We start from the raw sequence: 14741 nt of genomic DNA, 5'->3' as shown, positions 1-14741 counted from the left end.
AACTATGCTAATTCAGAGTCCTCATGCACTATTGGCTGAAAGTGCACTGGTCCAAGCTAATCCATTAAGGCAGTGACAGTAATAATCTCTCTCCAAACACAGGGTTCCCAGTGTGCTAAACGTTATTTGACCGTTGCTGTCAGGTTGGAGCTGCCAGGTGTACTGGTGCTGTGATGAATGAGCCTGACTTTAGCTCCATCATCAATCACCAGCTGACTACTGTTTGTGTGCTGTATAAATAATTTAAAGGTTTCTGTGATATTTGATTGGGTTCAATTAAGACACATTCTTCCACCTTCACATGTTCAAACTCTTGTTTAATTTATTTCCTTCCATAAACAAAAAGATTCATGTTCTGTATTATTATTGTATGCAATGTATGAGTGTGATGTTACATATTTCATGTACTGTATGTGTAGCATGTTTTAGCACCACCCATTAACTGTGTGAAGAAAGCAGACAGCTCATTTCAGTTTTCCTGTTTCTCTATTGCTCAGTTTAGGTCACATGGTTAGTCTCAGGTGAGACCTGCCATTTTGACCCAATGGCTGGTTTATTAAGAGGCTTCAGTTGGGCCTCTGCTAATTTCATCTGCCTGTGTTGAGCTTTGGAGAAGCTTTGTTTTTTTCACAAGAGAGTGGAAAAGCACTGTAAAGAAAAACAATAGATGAAGAAGACAAACAAGTAAAACCTTTGAGCTTTACTTCCACATCCTAGTCATCATTTAATTCTTGAGTGCCCATTACACCTGTTTGGCTGTCTGTCACTTCTTGGAGAGAAGGGAACAGAACACACTGTTCATCACTGGATTTGACATATAATGTGTCTCTAATGCTAGTTCCTTGGAAAACAAAATAGTAGACATGATCTGTTCTAGAATGCGCCGCTAGGTGGCAGCAGCAATTGTAGTAGCTCTGTTTTTAACTTATGATTTTTTTGCAATATAGCCGTCTTTTTTAAGACATCAGCTGTCAATCTGTGTCTGTTCGGGTAGATTTTTTCGCGCTGGTCAGAGGCTGTGCTATACGGGAGATTTTTCTGAATATTTTTTCTTTTTGCAAGACTTGTTATTGTGAGTCTCCATGGCAACGAGACTTGTTTACCATCGGGATCAACTGATAAAACTCTCCAAACTCAAGATTATCAGTGAAACAACACTTCAAATCCCAACGGAGTTGAAAAGAAAGAGAAGAGGATGCAGGGCAGGAGCGAGGCAGAGAGAAAAACGGTGGCGATTCAAACCGTTTCTTCCAACGGTTGTTATGGGAAACGTGAGATCGCTAGTTAACAAAATTGATGAACTTCAGGTGCTAACCAGGTCTCTTAAAGAATACAGAGAGTGCAGTATTATGTGCTTCACCGAGACATGGCTGCATGAACACATCCCAGACTGTAATGCGTCTGTACACGGCTTCAGGACGGTCCGTGCAGACCGCAATAAACAACTCAGCGGGAAGCTGAAGGGAGGTGGAATTGCGGTGCTGGTAAACCAGCGCTGGTGTCATCCTGAACATGTCACTGTTAAAGAGAAGATCTGCAAAAGAGACATTGAACTGCTAGCTGTGAGTCTCCGCCCGTATTATTTACCCAGAGAGTTCACATGCGTTATTCTGGTAGCGGTATATATATTACCTGGTACCGCTCCAGACGCAGCCTGTGATGTCATTAACTCTGTAGTGGCCAGGCTTCAAACACAACATCCAAACGCATTTGTGGCGATCTCTGGAGATTTTAACAACATCTCCCTCTCTGCAACTCTACCAACTTTCCAACAGTTTGTCAGCTGCTCCACCAGAGAAAACAAAACGTTGGACTTATTTTATGCAAATATTAAAAATGCATACAGCTCCTTTGCCCTGCCACCTTTAGGAAGATCAGACCATAACCTAGTTCTTCTCTCCTCCTCCTACAAGCCCATCGTTCAGCAACAACCAGTCATTAGAAAGGCTATTAGAACCTGGTCTAATGAAGCTGAAGATGCTCTGAGAGGATGCTTCGAGGCTACAGACTGGAACGTCCTATGTGAACCTCATGGAGATGACATCAATGCCTTGACTGAGTGTGTGACAGATTATATTAACTTCTGTGTGGACAGCACCGTTCCAACAAGAACAGTGAGGTGCTTCCCCAATAACAAACCCTGGATCACCAGTGACCTGAAAAAGCTGCTGAACATCAAAAAGAAAGCTTTTAGGGATGGAGACAGGGAGTTATTGAAGTCCACACAAAAACAACTTAAAACACAAATGAAGAAGTGCAAGGAGGACTACAGGAAGAAGTTGGAAAGTCAGCTTCAGAAAAACAATGTGAGGGATGTGTGGTCAGGAATGAAGAAGATCACTGGCTTCGGGATAAAGGAGGATCAGACTGATGGAGGTCTGGACAGAGCGAATGAACTGAACATGTTCTTCAATAGGTTTAGCTCACCTCCTGCTTCAACCCCAACTAGCCACACACCCTCCATGAGCCCACAGCTTTCCTGTCACACCTCCACTCTGTCACCCTGCAGCTCAGTCAAGGACCTGGACACAACCTCATCTCCCTCCACATCAGGACTTCCTGAAACCTCCTCTGCCTCCACCTCCACTCTGTCTGTCTCCTGTAACCAAGTCATGCAACAACTGGTGAAACTGAACCAGAACAAGGCTGCAGGTCCAGATGGTGTCAGTCCCAGAGTTCTCAAGACCTGCTCAAAACAGCTATGTCCGATTCTCCAGCACCTGTTCAACACCAGCCTGAGCCAGAAAAGAATCCCGGTGCTGTGGAAAACATCCTGCCTTGTTCCAGTGCCTAAAAAACCACAACCAGCTGAACCAAAAGACTACAGACCAGTCGCCCTGACATCTCACGTCATGAAAGTCCTTGAGAGACTCTTACTGGCTCACCTCAGCAAGCAGGTGAACACCTTTCAGGACCCATTACAGTTTGCATACCGTAATGGGCTTGGGGTTGAAGATGCCATCATATACCTGCTTCAGAGAGCCCACTCTCATCTGGACCAGTCAGGCAGCACTTTGAGGGTCATGTTCTTTGATTTCTCAAGTGCTTTTAATACGATTCAGCCTGCTCTGCTGTGTGAGAAGCTGCAGAAATTCCAGGTGGATCCCTCCACAACCACCTGGATTTACGACTACCTCACAAACAGACCACAGTTTGTGAGACTGAAAGGTTGTGTGTCTGAGATGGTGGTCAGCTGCACTGGAACACCACAAGGGACTGTACTTTCACCATTTCTATTCACGCTGTACACCTCAGACTTCCAGTACAACTCTGAGTTCTGTCATCTGCAGAAATACTCTGATGACTCAGCAGTTGTTGGGTGTATCAGTGATGGACAAGAAGTAGAGTACAGAGAACTGGTCGGTCAGTTTGTGAAATGGTGCGGTGACAATCATCTCATCTTGAATACCAAGAAAACAAAGGAGATGATTGTTGACTTCCGGAGGAACAAGAACACACATAGAAGTGTTTCCATCATGGGAGAGGAGGTGGAGGTGGTGGAGGAATACAAGTACCTTGGAGTTCAGCTGGACAACAGACTTGAGTGGAAAAGCAACACTGAGTACATTTACAAGAAAGGTCAGAGCAGACTCTACTTCTTAAGGAAGCTGAGATCTTTTAACGTCTGCACCAAAATGTTGCAAATGTTCTACAGGTCTGTTGTTGAAAGTGCAATCAGCTTTGCAGCAATCTGCTGGGGCAGCGGCATCAGAACCAGAGACTTGAAAAGAATTAACAAACTGATCAAGAAAGCCGGTTCTGTGCTTGGAGTAACTCTGGAGCCGCTGGAGTTGATCATCAAAAAAAGAATTCTGTACAAGCTGACGAAGATAATGGAAGATCCTTCACACCCTCTACACAACGCCGTGACGAAACAACAGAGTGTGTTCAGTGGGAGGCTTGTTCAAGTCCGATGCAAGACAGAGAGATACAGAAGATCCTTCCTTCCAGCAGCTATCAGGCTGAAGAACAAAGCCCTTAATTAGTTAATGTGATTGTTTTACTAAAAATTACTACTACTACAATATTGAATTTCCCTTTGGGATTAATAAAGTATTTTTCATTCATTCATTCATTTCATTTTCATTCATTCATTCATTTTAATAACTTCAGTAAATGACTTTGCATATGTTTCTACGGTGGTGTACACACATTAAGACTAACACAGATGTACCGTTGAGATGCCGCTTATTTTACTTTCAATGTTTATGTTTAATGTTCAGAGAATTTGCAGCTTTTATTGTAATTGCCATTTGCATTCTTCCATAAACTGCTACTTCAACCACCTGCAGATGTTACAGAGATGGAAAATTCCTGTGGTCTACTGGTTTTTAGCTTTGCCAATGTGAAAACAAACAAACAAACAAACAAAAACAAACAAACAAAAAAAAACCTCTTTACAGCAACCAGGGTAAAAAAAAAAAAAAAAACCTTTACAGGAGACTGTGTCTCACTGTAGTTAGAGTACAGTTGGGTTACTGACAACTGGTCAGTTATCTTTTCTGGAAGAGACCGAAAACTACTCTGAAAACTGCAGGAGGAATTTCAGGTGGTGAAAGAAGGCTGCTAGTTAACATATGGAAAGGTGTTAAAGAAAGCTAAAGACAGCAGACAACTGTGGGCTTTGAATTACAAAGCTAATCATGTTTTTTTGGGTACTGAACCCCATTAAACAAAATTTCTTGGATATTTGAACCAGAAATAGTCCAGAACATTTCATTGTTCATAAACCTGAGCCTTCTGCCCCACCATTTTTAATCAAAGAGGTAGGAAGTCTGCAGCTGTTCCTGATCAAATATCTGCTGCATCTTGAACCGAACCCTGTTCTAACTGATGTCTGGCTTCTTACAGGAGGTTGTCAAGTGTTTTAAGCTGATAAAAATGGTTTGTAGAGCAGCTGTAACAGAGGAGGTGAGGCAGATGAACATGGTGGAAGTCACTGGATGGGAGATGAACAGGCTGCAGAGGAAAGATTTGACCTCCCAGCTCAACCAATATTTTAACTTTCTACTTTTAGCTGAGAACAAACAGATTTCAGAGCAGGTCATAATCCAAAACTTTAAGACTCGGGAACTGATGAGCTAGAAATATTCCTAAAAACAACCAAATCGAAAAAAAAATCCTGAGTTCACAGAAAAATGTCTGATTACTGGAATTTGACGAAGCTTCACTTTGTAAATCAGCAGACCACAAGATGAGACTAACTTTATTATCCACTAGGGAAAATTCTTCTTAGGTTTTCACTCCAGCTGCAGCCATGAAGTGATGGACAACAATCAAATTTACACATTCACCATCAAACATGAAACCGACACATAAAAAAGATAGTGCAGTAAATTCACTGATTATGTACACTGATATTTAATTATAAAAACTATAAAAACAGGTGATAAGAAGAGGAATAAAAACCTGAGAAAGAAACAAACATTGGTAAATAAAATAAAATATAAAAAATAAAAATAAAAAATATAATACTCAGCTTTATATATCCCTATATGCTGATGATATATTATTATTTTTGAAAGATATGACAAGCTCCATCCCTCCTTTACTTAATTTTTTTTGATAAATTTGGTACAATTTCTGGTTTTAGGATTAACTGGCAGAAATCATCTAATAGTGCCAATGTACAACTAATTTGTCCCTCTGGGTAATGGTAGTGCTGCACTTATACCTTGGAATAGAAAGCTATGCTTCTTTGGAGGCTATTGTAAAATCAAATTATCTGGAGATCTTTAAGAAAATGTATGACTTGGACAGATGGCTGAATCTACCAAATTCCTTACAGGCTCATCTAGCCATTATAAAGATGAATGTGCTACCTAGAATTATTTTTTTAAGTTCTATGACACCGCTTGCTCCTCCAGAGGGGAGTTGGGAAAAAATTACATAAAGATATTAACAAATTTATATGGAAGGGCAAGAAGCCTCATGTAAAAATATATACTCCAGCAAAATAAAAAGGACAGAAGATTGTCACTACCAATGTTTAAACTCTATTTCTGGGCTTTTACTCTTCATCCACTTAGTACATGGTTTAGTACTACAACCAATGTCTCATGGCACAGATTAGAAGAAAATTGAGGGCATCTGTGGTCTCTCAGAGAGGTTCTATTGTCTAATTTAACAATCAAAATGTGCAAGTTGAAATTTGGTTAAATGGTATCTTGTCTGATATCAACTTGGCATTGGAAAAGCTAGGTAACATTTCAACTCAGTGGCACTTGAACGCCCCAATCTTTAATAATTTTAGTTTACAAATTGGGGGTAGACCCATCCAGTTCCCACAATGGAGAGAACAGGGATATTTATGATGGAAATGGCCTGCATGACTTTCAAGATATTGAGAATAGTATTATTTTATAGAATACATCATTTTCTACTTGCAGATTAGAGCTGCACTTAAGGTGCAAAGAGTACTAAATGAAAACTTTTCTGAACATCCCTTGTTTGAGCTCTTAGATAAGTTAAAAACAAGGGGTGTGGTGACTACTGTATACCAATACATTTTAAAAGATTTTTATAAACCTTTAGTTCTAGATTATGGAGAAGGGTATATAAGATTGGGACTCAAATTTTAACTGGAATGAGGTATGGAATAATATAATTCTATCTTCTAGAAATCCAGATCATCAGGTCATTCATTATCAGTTTGTGCATAGAACTTATTTAACACCCTGCAGCTTTACCGAATGAAGGTCCTAGATAACTTTTTATGTACATTATGCTTTCAGAATAAACCGGGGACTTACATATGGTCTGGAAATGCAAACCTGTTGCCAGGTTTTGGAAAGAAATTGCAGCTGCACTAACTTTGAAAACAGCACAAATGTTACAGTAAATCCTCAAACACTTATTGTAAACAATTTATCTATGATAAATGCATCACAGTGTGAAAAAGGGAAACTACTTGCTGGTCTAACAGCAGCATAGAAAATTATTGCAGTAAGATGGAAACCACCACAAAAGCTTAACATCTCACATTGGTATTTGGCTTTTCTTGATATATTTTATTTGGAAATATCTACGGCCCGAATCCATAATGCAAAGCAACAAAATATTCTATTTTGGCATGTAGCAGCAGATAAAATTAAAGTCCAAATTGAAAGATGAATTTAAGATTGAGTTACCATTTTGCAGCTGTCGTAGTTCCATTATATCATTATCTCTTGTTTCCTTGATTTATAATTATGATTTGTTGTTATTGACGGCTTAAGGACCGAGTGATTGGTTGAGTAGGGCGTGGCCAGGGGTGAACAATTTATGTTAAAAAAAAGGAATAAAATATTTGATCACAAAAAAAATAAAAATAAGATAAGACGAAGGAGGGTGGCCAGGTACGGGTGGGGATGTTGAGCAGAAGTAGTAAAAACTCCACTCTGCTCTTCCCGGTTTTCACCTCTTTGACCTGTTGCCCTCTGGCAGGCGCTGCAGGTCCACATGATCCAAACAAACATCCTCAGAGACAGCTTCTTTCCCAAAGCTGTTACCATACTGAACTCAAACCTGCACTAATGTCGTGCACTGATGCTCCTGCACTGATCACTTATATACTTATATACTTATGTTACTAAACACATTCAGACTACTGCACTAATCTCAGACTGTTGTTATAATACCAACTAGGTGTAATAACACCTGCTCATACATGTGCAATCCATTCATTTTGAGTCTTGAGTGCTTTTTATAGCTGCTATTTATATGGTGTTCTTATTTTGTGTTCTTTATTTACACTAAAAAAAAAAAGGTTAGTACTATGTGTGCACATTTACGGAGCTGCTTTTAAATCTTACTGTACTCTATAATTACAATAAAGGCTTTCTATTCTATTCTATTCTATTCTACAGTGTGAGGGACTGTCACACAGGATAGAAACGACTGGCAATATAAACATCAGGTGAAAAAACTGCAACATGTGTCACTTTGATTGTAGAGCAGAAGCCTGTGCTGCAGATTTAGTGTCCAAATCCTCCTCTGTCTTACCATAATCTGGAAAAACAAACTTCTATAAAGATCCAGACGGATAGAGCTGCAGGGGAGGAAGGCCTGGCTGACAAAAGATGCAGATTTCTTTGTAAAACTAAGAGAGAGGGACACTGGTGGTCTGGAAAAAGGACAGATGATGTTAAACTGAATTGACATTGCTGTTGGATAACAGCAGATTAGAATGAACACTATTTTCTTTTAGTCTAAGATAGTCTCAGTATTTCTTAATTGCTAAAACACTAAACTCTATTCTTTAAGCTAAATTCTCAGAAGTCTAAACACTGGTCTCCCCTTTGCTCAAAACCTTAATCCTGTTTCACGTTCTTAGACACTACATATCAACACATTTGCATTGTGATGCACTTGTGGTGCAAAATGGTAAACATATGCAGCGCACCTTGATCACGATTAAAACACAAGTATCAGGAGCTGAACACAACAACTCAAAATGTATTTGACCTGTGGCCTTCTTTTCCTGATGGGAGGGTTCCACACCTGCAATTTTCCTGCGTTCTTTCTTAAACTTGCAACAGTGCCGCTGCGTTTTGCACCAGCGTGTCTGCTCTGGTCGTCTCTGTTTTTGTTCGGCTTTTCTCCAGTTGTGTTTCTTTATGGTTCAGCTGAGAAGGAGGAAACTAGCGATTTATGGTTCACACGTCACATATTAACCCTAAAGTGTTGTTTTTTGCAGGACCTTCTCTACAGATCGAACCGGCAGCCCTCTACCCACGGAGTCACCCCGCCCCTTCATGCATCATATATGTATATGATGATAAATTAATTCTGAAATATGATCTAGAATATAATAGAGATGATTTAGAACAACATACAGAAGTACATTACCTGCTGCATTTACTGGAAAGGTCAGGTAGCAGTAAATATTCTTTCTGGTGATACTATACAGCAAAAACTGGAAAACTTCAGTCATAATCGCGAATGGTGATTAATCATGATTCATTTGAAAGCTGATTAAAAAGTTTGATAATTAGACAGCCTATAAATATATATGTGTGTATTTATATATGTGACCTATTAATTTTAAACTGAACAAACTGAACTGTGAACTAGTTCATGAGAAGTATGAACTCTGTTACCCGGAGGATTTCCGTCTCCTACGGCTGCATCATGTTGCAGAGCTGTCAATACTGATATGAGAAGATGTGGAGAGTAAATTATTTTATTTTACAAGGTTTCATCCTGTCAGTAATAATCTGGATGATTATTATAATTCTTGCTATTATTTTCTGATAATAATTCACTTTTTTTTCTTTTCCCCACATGAAGCAGAGGAAGGTGTCTGGCCTGCAGAGCTGGACTGGTTTAGAAAATAATCTGAGCTTTATTTGCTGCAGCTCTGACCCACATTTTCTACCAATCTGCTTTGATTTCTGGCAGCTTTCAGAACCAATTTATGTTCAATGGTTGGCGGAGCTGAAGAAATCACGTCTGGTTGTTACTGGAAAAAAAACACAGAAGTTTAATAAAAATGTCTGGAAAACAAAGCAACAGAACACGTATCTGTTTTTTTTCTTTCTTTTTTTTCCAGATGGAATTATTTCCACATTTTCCCCTGAAATCAGTAAGACATTTTCTTTCTGTTCTTTTCTGTTTTACCGACAACAACAATAACAGCCACTGGCATACACAGATGGAGCCTCAGTGGTGCCTTTGCTGTCGGGGAAGAAAAAGTGCCCTTTTTATCAGAATTATTTTTCATATACTGTATGTGGCCCACTATGTTGACGCAATCACACACCCCTTACACACATGTTTCGTTCCCGTCGTTTCTTTGGCAACTTGATCACGCAAAGCCGGCGTCAGCGAGGCACCTTGTAAGCACGTGCAGCCGAAGTTACCTCCCACCGCTCCACCTTCCACTACTCAGGTAACGCTGAACTATTTCGAGGCACCTGTTGCTCCTAAACTCAGCCTGATACAAACTATTCATCCCTGTTGTAAAGTAGCCTGTCTGTCTCATTACAGCCTGAACGGCTGAGTCTGAATTAGCCGCTCAATGAGCTTCACCAGCCATGATCAGCGGTAGCTTCACCAGCCATGATCAGCGGTAGCTTCACCAGCCATGATCAGCGGTAGCTTCACCAGCCATGAACAGCGGTAGCTTCACCAGCCGTGGTAGCTTCACCAGCCATGATCAGCGGTAGCTTCACCAGCCATGATCAGCGGTAGCTTCACCAGCCATGATCAGCGGTAGCTTCACCAGCCATGAACAGCGGTAGCTTCACCAGCCATGAACAGCGGTAGCTTCACCAGCCGTGGTAGCTTCACCAGCATTACTTCCGGCTCTCAACCGAGGCAGACGCTTTTTCTTCTCCCTCCCTCTCACTCTGCCCTGCTGCTACTGTCCTGTCATCTCTGAGCCTCTCTCTGCATTTCCTTCCAAAACTAAATCTTGGATATGGATTTGATCAGCTGGTCCCTAAATGCAATCGACCAAATTTATTCGAACCGGAAAACAGGCGTGGGGGAGCCTGCTTGCCCTGGCGGAACGTTTTCGGCTGGATATGTGATGGATTCCTGGGGAGTGTGGAAAGTCATGTGTCTGTCGATTCTTTCTGTCGAGGACGTGGAGGACATCTATACATTCGGTTTCATGATAACTGGGTTTCTGCTGTTTGGAGCGGGCGGTTTCCTGGCATATCGCAAAATTCGGACACTGTCGGCAGTCACTGGCAAGCTGCCGGATTTCTGTGCGGGTGTGTGCCGAGCTACGAACAATCAGGCTGTGGCGGTACAGGAGCTGAATCGTAAACTGGAGGCTATTCCAGTTCTGGATGGCAAACTGGTTGCGCTTTCTGGGCTTGTACGTGAGGTGGTCACCAACTTGGAGAAGTTGTCAGCTCGGCTGGATGGAAATTGACCCAAAATTCGGATCATTGGGAGTCGCCAGTGGGACCACTGAGAGACTTAAGGCAGACGAAACAGCTCTGGCCTGAACCAAAACAAATGCTGTTATCAAATTTGGCTCCCTGTGCTGGCCTTGAATGGCTGGCTGAAAGCTCCCTGGAATGTTTTGCTGATGGACGCTCAGTCCCCCACCCTCCCCTCACCCTCTTCACGGGCGATGGACTTCAACCTGGATCAGCCCTCAAGGATGCCTCACTATCATCAGGTGGCAGAGACTGTGAGGGAGAACTGGGGCAAAGTTCATATGCTCACTTCTACGCACACACACGCACCACACTCAAGTACACGACTACAGATACACCACTACAGATACACCTCCCCGTTATTCACTGCCTTGCTGTCCTTCCACCTCCTTCCACTCCCGGGCAGTGGGTTCATTGGACGCGCTCTGAGAATGCAGCTGCGTCTGCACTTGCTGCGATGGGAGTCCCCCCCCCTCCCCCCCCCCGCCACGTGTTTCTCATGTTGTGATTGTCTGAGTTATGTTTTTGTATGTACTGAGGAGTGTTTTTGTATCTCAATAATGGGCCCTTAGGCCCAGTGTGGAGATGCCTATTTTTTATCCTCTCAGCTACATCTTACTCCCTAATGTTCCTTTCATCTATATCTAAGACAAGGAGCGCTGTAGAAATGGCTGCTCCGTCAGTGTATGCCTGTTCTGTTTGTGTCATCATATGTTGTTTTGTCTAGTCTTGGATGGGTTGTACTGAAAACATGAATTTCCCTGCAAAGGGATTAATAAAGTATTTTTCATTCATTTTCATTCATTCATTCATTCATGATCCGTGGTAGCTTCACCAGCCGTGGTAGCTTCACCAGCCATGATCAGCGGTAGCTTCACCAGCCATGATCCGTGGTAGCTTCACCAGCCATGATCAGCGGTAGCTTCACCAGCCATGATCAGCGGTAGCTTCACCAGCCATGAACAGCAGTAGCTTCACCAGCCATGATCAGCGGTAGCTTCACCAGCCATGATCAGCGGTAGCTTCACCAGCCATGAACAGCAGTAGCTTCACCAGCCATGATCAGCGGTAGCTTCACCAGCACCAGCCATGAACAGCGGTAGCTTCACCAGCCATGAACAGCGGTAGCTTCACCAGCCTTGATCAGGGGTAGCTTCACCAGCCATGATCAGCGGTAGCTTCACCAGCCATGATCAGTGGTAGCTTCACCAGCCATGATCAGTGGTAGCTTCACCAGCCATGATCAGCGGTAGCTTCACCAGCCATGAACAGTGGTAGCTTCACCAGCCATGAACAGTGGTAGCTTCACCAGCCATGAACAGTGGTAGCTTGCCAGATGTTTGGCTACGTGGTCACTACAAACATTTGGCTTTTTCTTCTGTGAAGTTTTCACCATGTTTTCATAAACCACATCACAGCGTTCTCCAGTCGTCCATCTCTTGTCACAGATTGTAATAATTTGAAAAATCAGCTTTTATAACCTGTAGCCTAGAAAAGAGAGATGAAGAAAGCAGAAGTTAAAGGAGCTACACCAGCAGCTCAGGGAAGCAGCTCTCTGCTGCAGCAAGGACGATGAGGAGGAAGGTGATGAAGGAGAAAGGTCACAGCCAAGACCAGAGTCATGTTAACTGTTTAAGGCCTTTTAATAATTAATAATATATACCAGCCCAGTACATTATTCTGTAGCCCCACAAATAGAAGTTGTTTCCATGGTAGGCCTTAAAGAATTCACAGTTATCTTGTATTTATTGTAGGCTAATAATGAAATGTTGACCATCATCAATAAACAACTGGAATTTGTCTGCAGAACACAGCTAGTGGTGAGGCCTTGAAGTCAGACTATGGTGGTTGCAGACTGGTGTTAGTCTTCGTGGTGTAATGCACTGAATCTTGTCATTAAGCAGTCTTATTCAAAGATGCATCACTCCATTCGCTCTACTGTCCCACAGTAGACCATCTACCAGCATGGAGGATGAGGAAGATAGGGAGAGCAGTGTCATATCAGTACCAGGTTCATGTACAGTAACATAATTCAATACATCTGCAAGTACATAAAAGCCTGTAATGTTTTATTCACACTATAATTAATAATAGGTGGCGGTTCCACACACTCTGCAAAGTGCCCTTTTTTAACTGAGCACCTGTCACTCAAAATGTCTGTGCACGCCACTGATAATATTAATAATTTTTGGAAATATTTAACGGGGTGAGATGAAGTTTTTAATACGATGGTTTCCTGCTGACATGATGAATGAGCTTCTTGTGCTGCCTTTTTATTTTTTGTTTTTGTCTGTTTTCATGTGGAAATAAAGAGGACATAAAATACAAAATAAAAGCTCTACTGTCTTCAAAGAAACACACTGAGGGTTGTACTTACACTGAGTTCACCTTAGAATGTCAGTTTATTCTTGTTTGTTTGTTTGTTGTTGTTTATCATCCCAGGAAATAATAGGAAGCCACTGAAACCGCGTCTCAAACCAAACCAGACTTACTCCCACAACACTGATGGAGCTTTAAAAAATATCATTGGTCAGATGCGTATCTTCCTCATCTGTGCTTGTAAAGAAGACTTCAGTTTGTTCAGTGAAATCTTTATTTTCTTTGTCATTTGTAGATAGAAACCATAAAAACATCATCAGAATTCCTCAGTTTCCTTCAGTCTGTTCAAGTCCAGTAAGCCCACTGGCAGAAAATGGGAACAGCAGAAGGAAACGTTGCTTTTAAACAAAACCTCTTTTTTTCCTTGTTTTTTTTTTTTTTTTTAAATCAGAACAAAAGTAAAAACAGATTGTGGTCAAAGCTGTATCTAAAATCTACTGACCGCAAGTAATGGCCAAAAACTAAAGAGCACTATCCTCAGATTATCAACAAGTTTCACAGTGATGCCTTTTTATCCTACTAAGGATTTTATACAGTTCCATCTAGAAGGAAAAGCTTATTTTTTAGGGAAAGGCCTTAAGTTTGATGACAAAAGAAAAAGAAGTGTGGCCCTGTGGTCGGCTGATGTATAAAAATAGACACATCATCTAAAGGAGGAGCCGGTTCATTCTGCTTCTGAAGTCCTTCATCGTATTTCACCAGTAGACATGAAAATCAAATCGCTGTTCAGCGTCGGAGGATGGTCCATGAGCTGAGGCTAGCTGGTTTCATCTGTGCTACCTAAAACAAGGTTAGGTGGAGGCGGTCAGGAGGGTGTGGGACAGGTGGGTGAGAGTCGACCTCAGGAGCAGAATCTCTGGTCCTGAGCTGCACAGCCAGAAGGAAGAAGATCCCTGAGCCAACGATGGAGGCACTGCAACCAGAGAAGACAGCCTTATCAGTTATCTGAGGTGCTCGGCACTCAGAGCGCTACATTAGATCCATTACTCATCACTCCACTCCACATTCATCCTTGGTGATGCTAAGCTACATGTGTAGCCACAGCTGCCCTGACACATAGATACATAGATGCAGCATTCGGCTTGTCAGGCACGTCAACACGGCCACCATCTTGGGTTTCAGACCCGGTCAGATCAGTCAGATTGTGTCAGACTGTGTGTGTGAAACCAAAATGCCAGATTTTTGTGCTGCATACGAATGTTCCTGTGAAAGAAACACCAAAACCAAGAAACAAGGGATAATATTTCACAATTAAGAAGTGGTTTTATATTATTTAACTGTTATAAACCTTTTGAATTTGACATATTTCTTAAGCTAACATCATTATATATATATATATATAAATATATATATATATACATATATATATTTATTTATATGTATATATATATATATAAATATATATATATATACATATATATATATTTATTTATATGGTATAAAATGAAACAATCATGTCTGATACGTTGAAATCTTTACATGTGGATA

At 41.3% G+C, this 14741-nt stretch overlaps 1 protein-coding gene across 1 annotated transcript in view; it reads right to left on the bottom strand.

Annotated features, from left to right (window-relative positions):
- Positions 1-13479: 13479 nt before the first annotated feature.
- Positions 13480-14741, bottom strand: part of meis2b (Meis homeobox 2b) — a 28626-nt gene continuing 27364 nt past the window's right edge. The window contains exon 13 of the mRNA XM_041976662.1: positions 13480-14166. The gene's annotated coding sequence lies outside the window, so the exon portion shown is untranslated. The remainder of the gene's footprint in view (positions 14167-14741) is intronic.

This window comes from Melanotaenia boesemani, chromosome 22, assembly GCF_017639745.1.
Source record: "Melanotaenia boesemani isolate fMelBoe1 chromosome 22, fMelBoe1.pri, whole genome shotgun sequence".
NCBI classification, from domain to species: domain Eukaryota; kingdom Metazoa; phylum Chordata; class Actinopteri; order Atheriniformes; family Melanotaeniidae; genus Melanotaenia; species Melanotaenia boesemani.
The sequence above is the reverse complement of the archived record's forward strand: the minus strand, read 5'-3'. Positions and strand labels throughout refer to the sequence as shown.